The sequence below is a fragment of the Petaurus breviceps genome, unplaced genomic scaffold (assembly GCF_028583685.1).
Source record: "Petaurus breviceps papuanus isolate PSGF00001 unplaced genomic scaffold, PetGlider_PUasm1.0 90740, whole genome shotgun sequence".
Taxonomy (NCBI): domain Eukaryota; kingdom Metazoa; phylum Chordata; class Mammalia; order Diprotodontia; family Petauridae; genus Petaurus; species Petaurus breviceps.
The window spans coordinates 408,572-425,970 of NW_027187330.1; the positions used below are offsets into that span (position 1 = coordinate 408,572).

A 17,399-nucleotide genomic window follows, 5' to 3' on the forward strand; every position below is an offset into this window, starting at 1 on the left:
AGTTTCCTCATCTGTAAAATGAGTTAGAGAAGGAAATGGAAAACCACTTTATTATCTTTGCTGGGAAAGCCCCAGATGGGATCTCAAAGAGTTGGACACAACTGAAACAACTGAAAACAAGGCTACTATTTTGGGTAGCTTGAAAATCACTGAATGCTTTTAACTTTAAAGCTAAATATTGTCAACGAGATCAAATCAGTCAATACTTAAAGGAGTTAACTCAGACTATTCACTGGAGGGTCAAATACTGAAAGAATAAAAACTTTGGCCACATAATGAGAAGACTGGATGAATTGGAAAAGACCCTAATGGGAAAGATTGAAGGCAAAAGGAAAAGGGGACTGAAGAGGATAAGATGGATAGATAGTGTCATGGAAGCAATGAACAAGATCTTGGATAGACTTTGGGAAATAATGGAGGCTAGAGGGTCCTGGCATGCTGTGTGGTCTGTGGGGCCAGGAAGTCAGACACAACTGAAGGACTCAACAAAAGCTGTCAACTCTACAAATAAACTTAAAGTTTAGTTCCTATTTCCAACCTCTTACAAGCAGTTAAAAGGGGAGAATGAATTGACTAGTTCAGCTGAATGATGTATGAAAGCCCATTGGCATTTTCATTCTCAAGTTCACTGCCAGGGCTTGTTTCTTATTAATCCACAGACCTTTATATTTCTCATTTTTCAGAACAACAGTTCAGTAATAATGTGTGAGATTGCCACGTAAAGTGTATTATGATGTCATTTCATTGGTGTTATATTTATAAATGATGTATTGTTCATGGCATACTATTGATTCTGCCTAAATGACCAGAAATGAATTATTTACAGCTAGAAGACAAATGAAAATTGTTTATAGAGAACTCCTCTCTTCCAGTTTTTATTGCTCAAACAGTAACAAAAAGACAATACATCTGAATTAGAAATAAGTAACACACCTGAATTAGAAATAATGTGTAATGCTGGGTGTTGATTGATTCACTCAATCACCCAATCCCACTTAAAGTGATTAATAAAATATTCTAGCTGATACCTTTATCAGATAAAGGTATACTATGCTGCTAAAGGCATTACACTTATTTATGCCCTGTCAGACCCTATGCATCATAAAATAGCAAGCCAGTTCAGATTCTAACATTCTAGTGTCTGGCAGTGTAGAGGTTAGTTCCAGCCAACCCTGAGAAGAAAGCACTTGAGGGAGGAGGAGAGAGGCCTCTGTCTTTTTCCTCCTTCCCCCCTCCCCCCTTCTCTTCAGATCGGAGGAGGACCTTGTGAATTTCAAAGGCTAGAGTAGTTGGACTAGTGTCCCTGGAACAGTAATGACTGCTGACAGTGTCTGCATGAGGAACACAGGACTCTACAAGGAGACACAAGAAAAACTTCACCATACCTAAGGTGGACTTTAAAGATGTACAGAAAAAGGATTTCCAGGAGCTGTGAGTCACCCCCTTTGGCACATGTGCTCTAACTTTGGGTCCATTTTACCCTGACCTTTATTTATTTGTAGCAGAGTGTTTCCCTCTGGTTTGGTGTATGTTTTATACCAAGTGTTCTTACTAGACTACCATAGTAAATGCTAATTTCTATAAGTTGATTAAGTCTGGCTGAGTAATTGATTTAGAATAATAATAAAGGAAGCACACTGGTAGGGGCTTGTGAAGTATAGTACTAGAAAGTCACTTCCCAGTAGAAATCACCCTTTGGAGAACCAACCTACCAATTATCAATTAGGATATAATAGCTCTAATAGGTAAAACATGCAATTTGGCAGAATAGTCCCACAAATAGGCTATTATCTGAAAATCCAAACTAGAGGGAAGAGGGAGAATTCTCTTGAATGAGATAAAGAATGCCCAGCATACAGCAGGTCATTTAAACAAACTTATTTACTGAATGTCAACAAAAAACTGACTTTCAGAATTGTCCTCTGCCAGCTTTCTACTTCCCTCTGTGCGGAACTACAACCTTACTCTGCCTAGACAGATGGGGAGATGACATCACAGAGAAGTGTTTCATAAATCAGGATTCGTTCTCCAGGGTTGCTGACTACCACCCTTATTAAATGAAAACAATGTATCTGTCTCACTTTCACTGCTTCTTTGGTCCTTCTCTCCTTATTGCTACTCTTGTATAAAATCAGAAGATGGCAAAGTAAGCAGGGGTTAGTGACAATAGTCCCCTGTCCCTCATTTTACAGAGGGGGAAACTGTAGATCTCTTTATAGGCTGGTAACCCTTGGACTTAGCATAGAAAGAAGACAGTTTCTGTGATTACTTTGGGGGGACTGGGAAAAAAAGAGTTGAGAAAATGGATTTTTCCTTTCGTTATAGTGTTAGGGGGACAGTGGATGTGGAATGTTGTTGCAAATACTGTTAGACCCAGAGGTGGATTGATTAGTATTGCTGAACTTTTTCCCCCTTCCTTTTAAAATCTTTGTTACAGATGATAAGGAGGAGAGAGGAATTTGTACTACAAACAACTATGATGTAAAAAACAAAAGCTATCCATAAAAATGAGTATTTTTGTAAAAAAGAAAACCTAACAGATGGTGACAAATTTTCAAAAATAGTAGTTTACACACTTCTTTCAGAAACAAAATTCAAAATAAATGTGCCCTCTTGTCATCAGAAAGTTTTATACCGTGATTGTGGGACTTGTTTTTGAATCTAACTGAATAAAGCCTTGCTTAGAGGTCAATAGAATGCATGTATTCACCCTAGTTTGTTATAGCCAATTTTATCATAAGGAGGAGAACAATATATACTCCATTGTTTAAACAAATGAGCTGGAAAATAAACTTCATGAAGAAAAAAATATTGTAGTTGATTTTTGACACTTTTGACAAATACATTAAAAAACAAGAAGTCTTGAAGTCTCAGAGTTCATTGAAGATGGTGGGTTTTTGCTTTTTAAACTGAATAGAATTCCACCAGAAAATCATTGGCCATAATTAATTTTAATCGTTTAGAAACTTAAATGCAAAGTGAGCCATCTGTATGTTGGACTTAGTGCTTAAATAGGCACGGGCAAAGACATGCATGTACACACATATACACACATAAACACACAACGATATGTCTTGTAGCAATAATAATCACTAGTTGCAGCTGAGGAAGCAGAACAGCAAATTTTTTGAAAGCTAAGTCCAGGATAAGGTCAACATTACCCTTGTTAAACTCTTTTTAAAAAGCCTTTCAGCCCATCTTGACTTTTGTCCTTAGAATCAAGGAATGGGCCCTGCCTCTTGAAGAGTTGTCAGCATCTGGCAAAGGTCGGGTGCCTGGGCCTGGCACAAGTTACAGGAATTTTTTGTTCTATGTGCTTTGTATCTCCAGCCCACCTAAATTGAAGATGCAAAGCAAATGAGTATTTGTGCTTCTTTTGCATATTGCATTTCAACAACCATGAAAATCCAACACAGTGGAATATATTCCTTTCCCAGGGTCATCATGCTCACTGATGGTTTCTACTGCAAAAATTCAGGGTAAAGAAATGACAAGTCAAAAATATTAGTTGACATTCAGTGCTATGTTGTATATAATTCTACTGGTCCACTGATTGTCCACAGTAAAAGTTAAAAAAAAAAACCCACCAAGAACATATTTCCCTATCTTAGAGCCAGGTCAGATATGGATCTTTAATTAATTAATTTTTAATTAAAATCAAGTAATTAAAAAAATTAAATTAATTAAAACATTGGAACACATTTTAATGATTTTATTGACTCATCCATTTACATTACTTTCCAGAAAAGGAGTTCCTTTTTCAAATTTTCTTTTATTTTTAATTTCTTACCTGCAACTCCCAAAGGGAACACCCTGTCCCTAAAAGAGGCTGGCTGACCACCTGGCAGGGCTGTTGTACCAGTACCACAGTGAAGAGTGAAGCTGTGCTGGATGACCTGGAAAGTCCCTCTCAACTCAAAAATTCTAAGATCCTTGACTCTAGGCAGTTCTGCACTGGACACCAAAGTCTTTATAATCTTTTCAGACTGAACATCATCAATAGTTATGTCTCCCCATGATTTGCCTGTGACACTGCCCATTGATTTCCTCTCAAGAGTTTCTCATCAATCTAATGGCTGGTCATTCCAAGAGATGATCAATGAAGCATAGGAAAACCAAAATGATGTTTTGCATAATCTTCTGGTCAGTGGATAAAGCTTGGTAAAGTTTATGGTACAAAATAAAGAACTAGGCAGCCTTTCCTGTCATTTGTATAATCCCAGATCAAAAAGAAAGAGAATCATGCTAGGTTTGCAAGGCCCCTTGTTCCCACCATATATTGGGAGTTATCGACCTAGTAGCACTTACAGTTTTATAGGAGTCCAGTGGCCCACCATCACCCTCTGAAGAATGACTTGCTCTGGCCACCTTCTCCTCCTGTTCCAATATCATTGAAAGCCTTCTTTATCCTTTCTGTCAAGGCACTCTTCCTGATTCAGCCTCGATGAGCTCAACAAAGACTGGATGTTCTGAAACAGAAAATACTGTTTCAGTTTCAACATCGTCTCCCACGATGGGCTTCACAAGCCTGTCTCTGAGGAGTCTGCTCAACAAGGCTGGTATAGCTCTGAGACCTTTTTTCGAGATTTGAGAACCACCTGCATTGTGATGTTTTTTGAGACCTGTTGGACTGTTCCAGCTGGCTCATTCAATGTCCACTTGTAAATGGTATTTCACTGAAGAATTCAAAACTCATAAAGATAGATTCCATAATATGTAAGGCAAATTAGAAATGATACCCATTGTGGTTCATAAAATGAAGTAAGAATGCTTGTCTTTATTGGATTCCACTAATTTGGATATGTTTGGGAGCAGCTTAACTTTGGCCTCATTGGACTGTTGTCCAATGTGAAACTGTGGCCATTGTCAGAGTTAGTATTGTCAGAGTTAGCCCTGTCAGACCTCTGTACTAGACAAGACCTCTGTACATTTGTAGCATTCATCATGTGCCAATTTTTGAAATAATCCCTGGGAAAAGTAATAAATTGAGTGATTCTCAGTGTGTGTAGTGGGTCCTTGAACTGAGTTGGGGCATTAATGGGACCAGGAAAAGAAATGCTTTGAACAAGCTTCTTGGGGGCAAGATCTAGTATTTGCTTTTGTAAAAATTTGTTTATTTTTGAGACTGGGCCTCTCTATCTAACCTATTGGAGGTACAGCAACCATTTATGGTCAGATCCTGCTGTTGATTTACAGGAGTGCTTGACCTGCTGGGTCTGAACAAAGCTGGTTCTCTCCTCCTCGAGCAGCCTGTTCACTCCCTTCTTCCAGGGGTTCACCCTCTGGGTGCTAGATTTAGGGCAAGTAGGTGATGCAATGAATAGAGCACCGGCCCTGGAGTCAGGAGGACCTGAATTCAAATCCAGCCTCAGACACTTAACACTTACTAGCCATGTGACCCTGGGCAAGTCACTTAACCCCAATTGCCCTGCCCTTCCAAAAAACAACAACATAGATTTAGGGCAAGCACCCTGTCAGCTTGAGCCTTATTGCAGCTCAGAACTCCTAAGCTCAAGAGATCTATGAGCCTTGGTCTCCCCAATAGCAATAATTATAAGTGTGGGCCACCACACCTGGCAGACTACTTCATTTTTGACATTGTATCCCCAGAACTTAGCACAATGCCTTGCTCATGGTAGGCTCATGAATTGAACTAGGTTACCTAAGCCTGGAAAACCTAGTGGTATAATATTTTTATAAGGATGAGTTTTTACTGGGGCTGCAGGGTGAGTGTAGGCAGCATGGCTTAATGATAACAACGCTGACCTGAATCATTACTTCACCTCTGCCACTAATTCACTGAATAGTGTTAGGAAAGTCATAACCTTTCTGGGACTCAGTTTCCTTATCTATAAAGGACTGGGTCAGAGTGAATAAAATGCAGGTTTCTACACTGTGTTGTATATAAATGTAGGCTAGGTTACTCACATATTTTCCATATTTCTTACAAATTTAGCAGTGACAAAATTGGTGACTCCAGGTTCACATTGAGCGGGCAGGGTGTGGGGGAACAAGGAAGGCTGAGAGTTAGGACTTTCCTCTCTTAGAGAAGGGCTGACCTGTGGAAGAGGGAGTAGTCTTGTACTGGGTTGTTCCAGAAGGAGGAACAATGGGTGGAAGTTATAGGCCCAGGAGGTTTTAGCTAAAGATAAGGAAGAACTTTTTAGCAATTAGAATTTTCTAACAATGGAATGGCTGTGATATAATTCAACAGTTTTTTTTACGAGTTGTCTAGAGTCAGGAGAGCATAGAATAAAATCAAAAGGGCCTTCGGAGGTCATCTAGTAAAATTTCCTTATTTTATAGATGGGGCAGCTGTGGTCCAGAAAGGGCAATTTGTCCTTGTCACATAGCAGAACCAGCATTTAAACGCAGGTTTTATAACTCCAAATCCCACTCTTTCTACTGCTGTGTGCTAACACCTCTACGATATAACGCACCATACAAGTTGTCAGAGGGGAGACAAAACCCTGTAAGACACAGTCTTCGCTCTCAAGGAGCTTGTAGTCAGTAGAAAAGTTGTCTCATCTTACAGTGAACTAGATGACCTTTCTTCAGAACTCCTAGATTCAAATTTTAGAGGTTATCTAGGCCAGAGGTGGGGAACCTGCGGCCCTGAGACGACACACAGCCCTCTAGGTCCTCAAGTATGGCCCATTGACCAAATCCAAACTTCAATTCTGTGAAAATTTGGTCAAAGGTATGCACTTGAGGGCCACCCCTGATCTAGGCCAACACTCTGATATTGTAATTGAAGCAGCTAAAGCCCAGAGAAGTTTAGTGAATTGCTCGAGGTCACACAGGTAGTGACAGGGTCAAAGTTCAAATCCAGGTCCTTTGTCTCTTGTCTCCAAATCTAGCCCTAGATCTAAGGCATCATCCGTTTTTGTAGAAGACATGCTTGCAATTGATGGGAACCTACACTAGTTGAACTTGAAAGTTCAATCCAACTCTTAAGACAATGAGTCCATGTTCAGTCAGTCCATCGAGCCTGGATAGGAGTTGAGCATAGCCAGAAGGGAAAACAAATTCTTCATCATCATTGTTGTTGTCATCATCATGGAGACCTGGTCAGAACTAAGAGTAAGCAATCTTAGTACTGGGAAATGGGAGATTTGAAAGGTAAGAGGCTAAGGTCAGAAAGTTCAAGATTTCTCAAATGGTACATGTGGGACCATGTTAATCCCTTACTCTGAAAGCTCCAGTAGCCCCCACATTGCCTCTAGGATAAAATGCAAGCATCTTTGGTATTTAAACTCCTTCACAGTCTGGCTCCAGTCCACCTTTCCAGGTTTATTACACATTCATCTATTTGGTATACTCTACATTCCAGAGAAACTGGCCTCCTTGCTGTTTCCTAAACATGACAATCTATCTCTCATTTCTGTGCCTTTACTGAAGCTGCTCCCCATGTATGGAATGTGTGTCCTTCTCAACTCTGTCTATCAGAATTTTGAGGTCCCTTCCACGCTGATTTCCAGTATTACTTCCTCCTATGATGCCCTTTTCTGATCTCCCTGGCTACTAGTGTCCCCCTGAAATTACCCAATATATATGTCATATTTATTTTTATGTGTACATGTAGCTTTCTCTGATAGACTATACACCCCTTGAGGGAGTTTGTTTTGACTTTACATCTGCAATGCTTAGCACACAGTGCTTGGAATTTAGTGGGTGTTTAATAATTGCCCATTAATTAATGGATTGATGGAGGAGTGTCACATTATCATGAGATAATGTGTGGCTTGGTGGCTATGTGGATGACATAGAATGTGGCTAGAGTCTACAACATTAAGGAGGTAGGGGGAGCCATGAACTTGGGGAGCTTGATGAAGGGGCATCAAAATCACTAAGGATATGGAGAGAGGGATAGGTATTCTAATATACTCTTGGTGCAACTCTGAGTTGGTCTAACCATTCTGGGAAGCAATTTAATATTATGCTAAGAAGGTGATTGAAATGCCCACATCCTTTGACTCAGAGATCCCACTGCTTGGCATATATCCTGTGGAGGTCCGAGACAACAAGAATGTACCCCCAAATATTCAAATTTTGCAGTAGCAAAGAACCAGAACTGAAGGTGATACCTCTTGATTGGGAAATAACTAAACTAAATGTGAAAAGTGAGTGTAATTCAATATTGCTCCCTAAGGCCAGAGAATATAGAGAATTGAGAGAAACATGATGATACATATAAGAACAGCTAGATTTTGAAATAAGCAGAACTAAGTAGTGTTCACCATGATTACAACAATGTAAATAGAAAGAACAACAAAAAAATTTAATACTGTTTAATTTATAACGACCGAGCTTGGCCCTCGAGAAGGGTTGAGAAAATGCACCTCCCTTCTTTTTTCATAGACATAGGGAGCTATGGTTGAAGATTAGTGGATATACTTCAGACATGGTTGGTGTATTGGTTGGTTTGAATGGACAGCTTTTTCTCTTCTTCATTATTCTTCATTATAAAAGATATAGCAGAAGGGGCAGGATAGATTCAGAAATGAAGGTGATTAAAAAAAGACATCAATAAAAATCAGATAATTTTTTTTAATTATGGTATTGAACTAGATAATATTTACAGTTTCTTTCGGCTCTAAACCTATGATCTGATTTGGGGATGCACCAGTGTTCTGTACATTCTTAATTATCTGTGACCGATGGGAGCCAGTTCATGAGATAATCCACAACAATACTCTACAAAAGTCCCTTGTGGCTGATTTTGGGGTGAGTTTTTGTACTGACATTCACCTATGAGTATGTGGGGTGCTCTGGGAATTTGCGACTCTTCAGACTAAATTATTGAAGTCACACTGGTAAGACTTAGCTCAAGAGGCTTTGGAAACTTGTGGTCTTAATACTAGATACCAGGGATCTGAGCAAAGTGTGAAAATGAAGTCAGGAACTCTGGCTGAATTCTTTCGGGCAGTTGTTGCCAGAACCTTAAAGGAGAGAGAAGCAGCTTGAGTTCTAGGTCTTGGTAAAGAGGACCATGCCATATGGGGGGGGGGGGAAATAAGGAAGAAGTAGTGTTTTCTCCCCTTTTCCTTGATGTCTGCCCCTGGAATCAATTCAACTAAGCTATTTTTTCTTTTTATATGTTTTTTTTATATAAAATGAAGATTTCTTCCTCCACTTTGATTTCAATTCATCAAGAGTTTATTAATCATTTTCTGTGTGTAAGACACTGTTCTAGAACTAGGGATATAAGACAAAATATAATGATAATAATAATAGTAATAATAATAATTTACATGTATGTAGTTCTTTAAGGTCTCCAAAGACCTTTATATACATTATCTTATTTGATTAAGTAAAAAAATAACTAAAGATTCTGAAGTCACTTCTAAAACCACAAGTTCCCTAAAAACTCCAATTTTTTTTCTCTCTTGAAAAAAAAGCCTCCCCCCCACCTCCTCCTTCCCCCTTTTCCTCTCCCTCCCCTTTACCTCATTCTTCATCACCATCTGAGTAAAGAAGGCTCTAATTTTTCACATTTCCTCTTGGGCAGAGAAATCAGTCACCTTATCTATGTATACGGCATAGCTATACTTTGAATTCTGCCCTCTGTCCCCAAAACTGCCCTGTCACTTCCTACTCCACAATGATGTGCAAAGTAAGCATTAGAACTATTACAGGAAAGCTGATCTGAAGACTTGGTGAGACGTTTCCGAAAGGCTGCTCATCCCCAGTCATAGAGACTCCTTCCTCTGCACTGCTTGGAAGAACCATTCATTCAAAATATATGCTTTTTTGAAGATTTTGTCCTGCAGATTCAGGACCAATTACAGATGGCTCCAGAGGAGAAAGTGAGGCTGGCAACCTTGCACAGCCCTGCCTCACTTAAATCTAACTCACTTGCATGTCATGGCATCACCTCCCTGATGTCATGGTCCTCTTTGAGAACGAAGGACAAATGACAACAACCTAAAATGAGGAGATTAGCCCTTGTTTGGATTTCTCCAGAGAAAAGCAATATGCTTAGAATTTTTGGATCCTTCTAATACCCCCATGCTGCACCTGTCTCCCTCCCCAGTTGTTAATATTCTCTTTCTTGAAACTGCTTTGTATAATTGTGTTTCCTCATTTGTGTACATGTTGGAATCCAGCCTCCACCCCTGCCCTGACCCAGCAGATTGGAGGTCGAGTTGTTTGGCTTTTGTCTTCATCCCCACATAGTAGGCATTTAATGAGCTCTTGTTGAATTGAATTGAGCTGACCTTTATGAAGGAGAAGGGATCAAACTGTTTTTGGTGATTCTGTTGAATCTAATCCTTTTCACCCAAGCCATTTTTTTCTGGAACCACCTCAGAGGTCATATAACATAATGCTGAATTTCAGTGATATTATCTTTTTTTCAGGGCTTGCACGATGTTCCTAGAAATTTCAGTTGGGGGGAGGGGGCAGCAGCATATCCACATTTTTCTCAGGTAAGCAGCCAAAAGGGGCTTGTCTCCTGTTCTTCCTCTCATTTTCATCATAGGAAACATGTTTCAATGTCTTTTAGGGAAGTTACATGGGAGAAAGAATAATAAATATTTGTGTTGCCCCAGGAACTTGGTTGTGAGAGATATCACTGATTACAGCAAGGAGAAACAGTCATAAAGAAGTGGTTTGGGGTGGAAACAATTTGGTGAACAAGCAACAGGGCACCAAGGAGGTCTTAGGGTGAAGCAGGATGTCGAAGGAGGGTGATGGAGCAGAGCTGCACAGAAATGTTTTTCTCCCATTGTGTAACTTTTCCTGGTTCTGATTATGTATGCCCTGCTTTCCTGAGGGTGGAATCCATCTGGATTATTATTTTTTTTTTTTACAAAGTAATTCTCCTAAAGCCATTTCTCAATAGGAAATTTTAGGACTCTAGATTCATAAATAGCTAAGTCTGTATAAAACAGTGAGCCTCAGGGATAAAACATTGAAGCCAAAAGATGCTTTCCGTTCCTGTACTTTTCTCCCCAGACACACTACAGGTGGAATTAACAAAATACAGAACTGTTTGTTTTCAGCTAGCATTTTTAGCATAGTGCCTGGTGCACAGTAGGCGCTTAATAAATGTTTAATGATTGATTGATCATGAAAAACTTATTTGCTAGCACACAAATGGTGTCCACAGGTTTCATTTGGCACCTAGAAACTTTTTGCACCATCTGTTTCCTGGACTGCCAGTACCAGTCCAGTTCAATCCAACCCAACTAGAACTTGTTAACTGTATATACTATGTGTAAAGTAAGCAGTCAGTCAGTCAATCAACAAGCATGCATTGAGTGCTATTTTATGACAAGCCATTGTGCTAAGTGCTGAGAACATTAAGAAAAAGCAAAAATAAGCCCTGTGCTCAAGGAAGTAACATTGTAGTAGGGGGAAAACACCATTTATTACCTTGAAACTCTAACCTTGGATTATAGGAGTCTGTCAGCAGTATAAATAATTGTTGAATGATGTAAAAATGTTAGCTAAGATAGCATTTTTTGCTATAAAATGAAAAAAAATAAGTTCAAACATATTAATGTTTTTGGTGGGTTTTTGGTTTTTTTTTGATGAGGCAATAGGGTTTAAGTGACTTGCCTAGGGTCACACAGCTAGTACATTCAAATGTTTGAGCCTGGATTTGAATTCAGGTCCTCTTGACTCCAGGGCCATCACATATTAATAAGTTTTATCAGTAAAACAAACCTTATTTGGGGATGGAATAGTAAAGAGGTTAACTCAGAAAACTTTTCTTTCAACTCTCATTGTTGAAAATCTTTTAAAGTTTCTCACCTTAATGTCAGAACTAGAATTTTAACAGGTATAGAAAGGAGCAGGTTAAGAAGTTGTGACCTTTCAGAGGCAGCTATGTGGTGCAGTACATAGAATAATTGGACATAGAGTCAGAAAGACCTGAGTTCAAATCCAACCTCAGATACTTACTATGTGACTCTGACCATGTCATTTCATCTCTATCTGTCTCTATGAAATAGGGATAATATCATCTATTTCCCAGGGTTATTGAGATGTTTGTGAAGTCCTTTGCAAACCTAAAAGTTCTTTATAAATGCTAGCTATTAATCTTATGACTTGAATCTAGAGTAAGGATTTTTAATCTGGGGTCCATAGACTCCCTTAGGGTCTGTGGATAGATTTCAGGGAGTTTGTGAACTTGGATGAGAAAAAGAGAGATCTTTATTTTTCACTAATCTCTAACTGAAATTTAACATCTCCTTTAGTTATCAATGAAAAAAAAACACCACATATTCTGAGTCCATAGGTTTCACCAGACTGCCAAAAGGATTCATCACATTGAAAATAAAAAGTTAGGAGTCCCTGGTCTAGAGTGAGCCAATGGAAAGAGAGATTCCAGGCCCAAAAGGGCAGAAGAGGAATCAGGAAGGCATATTTGTGCCATATACTAGAGGCAGTGGACCTATCACAAAACCCAAGTTAGCAGACTGGGTCCTGCATTCAGTATTTACGTCAGGCTGAAAAGATGCAGGAAGAAGGTACTGTGCATATAGTATATGTGAAGTATTTTGTAGTGGTGGAAATGCCATGGGAGGTCCACAGAAGGCAAGTCCAGTTTGGAGTTGAAGGTCAATAAATCATAAAACAAGAAAGAAGTCATTGTATTTCTGGACTGTCAATCCATCAAAAAGAATGGAAGGGTGGTGGGAGGAATGATGTGGGATAGGTAGTAGGCATAGTTAAAGTGGGCTTCTGGAGGTCTAAAAGAATAAGTCTTGTTTGGATTCTCGAATGGCATTGGCCAATGACATTGACTACATGACTAGTATTCTTGAAACAGAGAGGAAAAGACCAGTGTCCGAGACATCAAGAAATGGGGACCAGTGACCCAAGGGATGAAGTGATAGAGGCTGGCACAAAGAAACTTAAGAAAGGGACATGGGAAAGAATCCCCAAAGGGACCAATGACTAGAGATAATGGAACATGATAGCGTAACGTTTTTTTTTAAACCTAACATAGAACAACATTTACTCTAGAGTTTATAATCTTAGAGAATTGCCAGGGCAATGGGAAGTTAAGTGACTTGCATAAGGTCTCACAGCCAGTTAGAGGCAGTACTTAAAGCCAGGCTTCTCTCACTCCAAGACCAGCTCTCTATCCATTATGCCAATAGTAGAAAAAATAAAGGAGTAAAAAATGTGTGCATGGTTTTGCTCATTAAATTGCCACATCTGGCATAATAAATTTTAAAAGCATTGCTTAATAAGGGAATAATTACAAATTAATGAATTGAATTGGCCTTTAAATGTATTCACATTTTTTTACAAATGGAATTACAAGGTGCTAGACATTAGGGAATCTATGCCTAGTTTAGAAGAAGCCAGCAGTAACGTGAGCAGAAGAAACAGCTAAGTAATCTCAGAGTAGGAAGGGACCTCAGAGGCCCTATAGGCCAACCCTATCATAAATCATAAATACTATAGTAAACAAGAAGGAAGTAGTCATATTTCTGGACTGTCAGTCAGTCAAAAGGAATTTCTTAAATGTTCCCTGTGTGCCAGGCCCTCAGCAATATGAATCAGAAGAGATCTGAGTTTGAATTCTGACTCTGATACTCACTAGCTTTAGGAGCTCTGGACTTGGCTTAAATTCTGAGTGTCAGTTTCCGCATGTGTGAAATTATGTTCATAATAACTTTATAGGGTTGTCATGAGAAAAATACTTTGTGAACCTTAAAGGCCTAAATAAATGCAAGTTATTATTCTGGAATCAAAGATCTAGAATAGGGGTAAGGAACCTGCCTCCCCAAGGCCACACGTGGCCCTCTAGGTCAATGGGTGCAGCTTTTGACCGAGTCCAAGTTTTACAGAACAAATCCTCTTTTTAAGGGGATTTGTTCTGTGAGGTTTGGATTCAGTCAAAGAGTTGCACTTGAGGACCTAGAGGGCCACATGTGGCCTGGAGGCAGCAGGTTCCTTACCCCTGATTCTAGAACTTACTCATTTTTAAAGATGAAAAGGGAGTGGGGGCAGCAGGGGAGAAAACCACAAAATTAATCTAAGTCCAACTTTTGCCAATCAAAACTCTGCAGACTACAATTCCAGTAGCTAGATGGCACAGTGGATAGAGTGCCGGGCATGGATTCAAGAAAACTCTTCCTTATTTCTAATCTGGCCTCAGCCACTTTCTAGCTGTGACCCTGGGCAAGTCACTTAATACTGTTTGCCTGAATTTCCTTATCTGTAAAATGAGCTGAAGAAGGAAATGGGAAACCACTCCAGTATATTTATTAAGAAAACCCCAGTATTTAAATTGGGCAATGAGAATGGTTGCCAAAAACCCTTGGGCAAGGGTGTTCCCCCTGGTGTTGGGACCCCAAAAAGAGTTTTTACATTTTGATAATTGGAACTCATGAAAGGAATAATGGATGAAGAACCTGAAAAAAACAAAATGCTGGGAAGGGAACTATAAAAGAACATGGGAAATTCTTAAAGAAGATGAGTCTGGGTCACTTAAAGCTACCATAGAAGACATTCTCTTCAAGGCCAAGAGAAAAAGAGTATTTGAGCACCATGGAAAAGTTCAGCTTGGAATGATGAGACACCTTTATGTAGTTGTAGATGGATCAAGGACTATGGAAGACCAAGACTTGAAGCCTAATAGACTGGCATGCACTTTAAAGTTATTAGAATACTTTGTAGAAGAATCTTGTGATCAGAATCCATTAGTCAGACATATGGCAGGGAACATAAGTAGGGAAGTCCTGATAATCTTTATCAGTCTTGCCACTGTGATCCATCTAACATCTATGATCTTATCAAGAGTTTAAAGGCAGCTATCAGCTTGTCTGCAGAAGTTTGGGTTTGCACTGTACTTGTCTGTGAAACTGGTGGAACAGAGCATGTTATTTTAGATGGAAGTCATCATAAAGAACTCCTAACACATCATGTTAGTCCTCCACCTTTCAGTTCAAGTTCTTTTTTTTGGGGGGGGGGAGGGCAATGAGGGTTAAGTGACTTGCCCAAGGCCACATGACTAGTTTTTGTGTTAAGTGTCTGAGGCTGGATTTGAACTCAGGTCCTCCTGACTCCAGGGCTGGTGTTTTATTCACTGCGCCACCTAGCCGCCCGTTCAGTTCAAGTTCTGAATGCTCTTTTATTCGTAATGGCTTTTGCCTCTTTGTCTGATCAGGGTGCTAAACCTTCTTTCAGCATGGTGCATTTGGAGAGCAGTGCTGAGCCAGGCCTTACTCTATCTAGGAGGATACTTCTACCCAACAGTGTTGGGCAAAGTACTCTGAACTTCCAGTTCAATGCAAAATCTATGATTTTGTCAGGGATGCCTAGGGGAATTAAAAGATCAACATGTTTATATTTGCACTGTGTGCCAAAATGTATTCTGTGTGGACTGTGACTTGCTTATTCAAGACTCTACATTGCTGCCATGGTTGTATTCATAGGAATCCAGCTCCTTCTGTGTGTGACATCACCCTTTCCTATATATTCTATTTCTACATAAAAAGGAAAACTACAAGCTATTCTAGGGTGACTTGAGAAGTAGCTCTGAAATGGATTGTAGTAAAATGTGAAGAACAATTTGAAAGCAAAGGGTTTTTTTTTTTTTTTTAAGCAATTGGAGTTAAGTAACTTGTTCAAGGTTACCCGGCCAGTTATTTCTGGGTGTGGTGCTGAGTGTCTGAGCCTGGGATTCGATCTCCAGGTCGTCCCAACACTGGAACCGGTGCTCTTACTCGCTGAGCCACCTGGCCACCCCTAACAAAGGTTTTTTTAAGGAAAAAGAAAAGAAAACCTTAAGTATGGTCACAGAGTCAGACGTGATTGAAAACTAAACACATTTTTCTATCCATATGCAAATTCTCATTCTATTTGTTGTTCAAGTTCAGAATAAAAACTAATAAAAATAAAATGAATGATATTAATATCTTCTGAGCCCTAATTGTGTGGACTCATTTATTAAGATGGTGTTTATTAGGTTTCATGGTATCCCTGTTAGAATGTTGGTCTTGGTATTGTATTTGAATCCTAGATCTTGACCCTTGCCCATCCCCTTTTGCTCATTTTGGGTTTCTGGGCACTGAGTATGATCTCTTTACTCAGACCCTGGACCAATCCTGTTCTGTGTGGTTTGGCACGACATCTAGACACTGGCTTCAGCAGTGCCCTTTGGATGTGTGGTATGTGCATGCTCCCCTCTCTTTTTATGAACCAAAAGCATTTCTCATCCTTGTATCCCTAATGACTGCATGATGTTTTATGTATGGTAGATATTTAATAAATATTTGTTAAAGTGAGTTGCAATGAATTAATTTGAGTTCTTGGGAAGCTTACATTTAGTGGGTATCAATGGAATCTGCCTCTTATAGGCACCTCATATTATGAATGGATGGAGATACCATAAAGTGAAATGATGCTGAGTAGAACTAATGGGTGATTTTAAACATCCCTCCCCCTGTCCTGTCCCCTAGTTTTCTCATCGCCCTATGTGTTCAGAGACTTCTACACCCTTCCAGATGCACACGTTGTTTCCTTTCCAACCCCAGTGAGAGCATGTTTCCAATATTACCAGCCCTCCACTCCCATCTGTTTCTTCTGTATTTGTTCTTCTTTTCATTCCCCATTTTTATGATACAATGGCTCCCTTTTACCTTTTCCTACCCAATTTTATTTTGTAGAATCACTCCATCAGACACAAATCAGCCTCAACCTTTCTTTCAAACTACCTTAGTAATGATGACAGTTTTAAGAATACTGATAATATTTTCATATATATATATATAATAAGTAAACAGTTTGACCTTAATAAGTGCCTTATAATTAGTCTTTAATATTTTCCTCATATTTCTTCTGGTTCCTTTACACTGAATTTTCCTTTGAGTTCTGGTCTTTTTGATACAAATACCTGAAAGTCTTTCAGTTTGTCAAATATCTGGTGTGTTTTTTTTTTATTCTGGATTACACTCAATTTTGCTGGGTAATTTATTCTTGGATACAATCCCAGCTCTTTTGCTCTTCAAAATATAATGTTCCAAGAACTACAGTGTTTTAGAGTAGAAACTGCTAGGCCTTATGAAATCCTGACTATATTTCCACAGTATTTAAATTGTTTTTTTCTTGTTGCTTGCAATATTTTCTCCTTAATCTAGGAGTTTTGAAACTTGGCTATGACATTCGTATAAGTTTTCCTCCTGGGATCTCTTTCAGGTGATGAACAATAGATTTTTTTGTATTTATACTTTACACCCTTGTTCTAGAACTTCAGGGCAAATTTTCTTAATAATTTCTTGTAATATTGTATCCAGATTCTTTTTTTTTATCAGAATTTTCAGCTAGTCTGACAATTCTTATATTGTTACTTTAGTGATCTGTTCTCCAGATCATTTATTTCTCTTGTGAGATGTTTCAGATTAATTTCTAATTTTTCTAGTTTTATTATTTCT

General features: G+C 39.0%; 1 protein-coding gene and 1 pseudogene across 3 annotated transcripts in view; both read left to right on the plus strand.

Annotated features, from left to right (window-relative positions):
• Positions 1-17,399, plus strand: part of ENTPD1 (ectonucleoside triphosphate diphosphohydrolase 1) — a 112,017-nt gene that overhangs the window by 22,479 nt on the left and 72,139 nt on the right. The window lies entirely within an intron of this gene.
• On the plus strand, positions 14,366-16,776 carry LOC138145427 (general transcription factor IIH subunit 2 pseudogene; annotated as a pseudogene).